Source organism: Triticum aestivum, chromosome 3B (assembly GCF_018294505.1).
Source record: "Triticum aestivum cultivar Chinese Spring chromosome 3B, IWGSC CS RefSeq v2.1, whole genome shotgun sequence".
Taxonomy (NCBI): Eukaryota; Viridiplantae; Streptophyta; class Magnoliopsida; order Poales; family Poaceae; genus Triticum; species Triticum aestivum.
Window position 1 is genome coordinate 543,311,637 of NC_057801.1, and position 2,853 is coordinate 543,314,489.

Genomic DNA, 2,853 nt, shown 5'->3' on the forward strand with positions numbered 1-2,853 from the left:
ATGGAGAATCTACCCAGGTAGTGCGAAACTACGTCGACTACATCCTTATCCCAAAAAATCGCAGCGCCCCCTCTTGTCCCGATCGCCGGCAGCACCACACACCCCTACAATCTGGTACCTCCTATCTCACTAGCTACTGCTGTCATCCAAGCGTCGATCTTAGTTTCCTATAAACAAAGCACTGCTACCCTATGGGAGGAGGCTACGTCGCTGACGATCATGCGTTTTGCCGGGCAGTTCAAACCTCTAACATTCCAGGTCATGAAGGTTAGATTTTCATCATCCATCGAAAAACCTGAAGTTGCTCCGCGAACTGAACCATCTACTAAGAAGAGACACCATACAACGAAACCAGGGTGACGACGGCCACCAGTAGTCCCAAAAGCTCGTCGTCGTCGAGCCGTCCATAACATCGAAGAACTAATCATAGAAACTAAACCTAACTCGAACTGGTTTAAGACCAGCCGCTGGCATAGACTAGCTACTACTAAAACTACCAACATGATCAGCCTTGCATGCTCTCCTCTGCTTCGGCGATTCCTGCCATGCCCGCAGCGATCTTGAGGGCACCCTGATCGAGCCTCGTGAGCTTAGCGATCGCAGCAATGTCGCCGTCGGATAGAGGCTCCTGGAAACGCATCATGATCTGTGCTGCAGCTTTTTCAGTCATCTTGTCCTTCGGGTCGAGCTCTCCCAGCTCCTGAACGAGGCGCAGCACCGCCCTTTGCGCCACAGGGGTGGAGATGCCCGCAGCCGCTTGCCGAGCGCTGCGGCGAGATGGGGCGGAGATGGCCCTAGACTTGGGCGGGGCGGAGTGGCGAGGGCGAGGAGGCTGGCTGGAGATGATCGGGGGTGGCACCGCGGCGAACAGCTCCTTAACATGCGCTCTGCTGTCGATGCGCATGGCGCCCACCTGGGGGGTGACCGCGTCCATCTGGAAGCCCATCGTCACCGCTGCAGGGGAGGCGATGCAGGGCAGCAGGCCACCATCTTCAAAAGCCAGCGGGGTGACCAGAGCTTCCTGGATGGTGCTCTCCATCTCCAACTGCATGCAGTCTGTGCGCGGGGGTGGAGACTGGGCACGCCTGTTGTCGGAGAAGGAGAAGAACTGGGCCACCGGATCCGACTCTGCCGCAGGAGGAGGAGGGGGAGCTGAGCGGAGGGGGAGCGGCGGCATTGCGCGCAGAACTTGAGCACCTGCGGCCTTGACGCCCGCTTGACGGCCACGCCGGTCCGCCCCGTGGCGACGCCCGGCCAGAGACCTACTGCGGCGCCGATGCGCCTCCCTGACGACATCCTCGTCGCAGCTCCTAGCGTGGCAGCCGCGTCCCAGTAGGCGGTCCCTCCAGGAGCGGTTGGCCCCAGCGCTGCCGCTTCCACAGTCCTCGTCGCGGTCACGGGCACCACCACCGAGCACAGGGCCGCAGGCCGCAGCCCCGATGCACGGTGCCCGGCTGCGAGCCTTGCCTTGCCCATCTTCGACGTGCGCCACCCAGGTGCCAGGCTCGTAGCGCAGGAGGGGGCGGTCGTCGTCTTCGTCCGAGGAGGGAAGCCCGCTCTAGCCGGAGTGCGAAGAGCGTGGCGAGAGGGGGGTCCAGTCCTCCAGCAGGTCGACGTGGATCAGGAGATCGTAGCGCCGAATGCCCGGCAGCGGGGGGACGCGGCGATCAGCGGGGGCGAGGCCGACGATCTTGTCCACCCGGCCCGCGCCCCACTTGAGCACCCAGAGCGCGCGCTTGGTGGGGATGTGGGCAACATCCCACACCCAGAGCCAGAACGTGAAAGTCTTGGTGTGCCCTCTCTCCATGGTGCGCGAGTCCAGCCGGTCGACGCGGCCGATGTCACCGAGGGCCTCCTCCGCGCCCAGCAGCGACCAGAACTGCATGGGCAGATCCTCCACAACGACGCGAATGTGGTGGTGAAACTTGAGGAGCGTGGCGTGGTCGTCTTCATTCCAAGCCCTGATGAAGTACTTGCACCCCTCCACCTTGATGACGCCCCGGCGCACGGCGTTGTCCCGGTGCGTGGGGAGGTCGAAATGGACTAGAAAAGCTTCTGGCTGGTGGGCGGTGACGCGAAGCAGGTGCGGAGGGGTGGAGAGCTGCTCGAGGATGACCCTGCCCACCGCGGCGGGGCTGGTGGAGTGCGAGCGGTCCGCGGCGGTGAGGGTGACCTCGTGCTGGCGCAACACATGCTCCTCGATCTCCAACGCCGGGGAAGCCATGATGATCTTGCTGCTCTCCCGCGGCCTCCTGGTCGGGTCACAGAGGACGAGGCTTGCCATGGGAACGGGGGGAGGCGCGGGCGGGAAGACGACGCGGCCGTGGACCGGAGCGTTTGACGCAGATGGGAAGACTAGGCGAGCACGGGCAGCCCCTCCCAGGCCGCCGTTTCTTGGGTTTTGAGGGCACTGAAGGAAATATGCCCTAGAGGCAATAATAAAGTTATTATTTATTTCCTCATATCATGATAAATGTTTATTATTCATGCTAGAATTGTATTAACCGGAAACATGATACATGTGTGAATACATAGACAAACATATAGTCACTAGTATGCCTCTACTTGACTAGCTCATTAATCAAAGATGGTTATGTTTCCTAACCATTGACATGTGTTGTCATTTGATTAATGGGATCACATCATTAGGAGAATGAGGTGATTGACATGACCCATCCCGTTAGCTTAGCACTTGATCGTTTAGTATTCTGCTATTGCTTCCTTCATGACTTATACATGTTCCTGTAACTATGAGAATTGTGTAACTCCCGTTTACCGGAGGAACACTTTGGGTACTACCAAACGTCACAACGTAACTGGGTGATTATAAAGGAGTACTACAGGTGTCTCCGA

The 2,853-nt window shown here is 59.1% G+C and overlaps 1 pseudogene; it reads right to left on the reverse strand.

Moving 5' to 3' along the window:
- Positions 1–505: 505 nt before the first annotated feature.
- Positions 506–1,885, reverse strand: LOC123067583 (uncharacterized; annotated as a pseudogene).
- Positions 1,886–2,853: the final 968 nt, after the last annotated feature.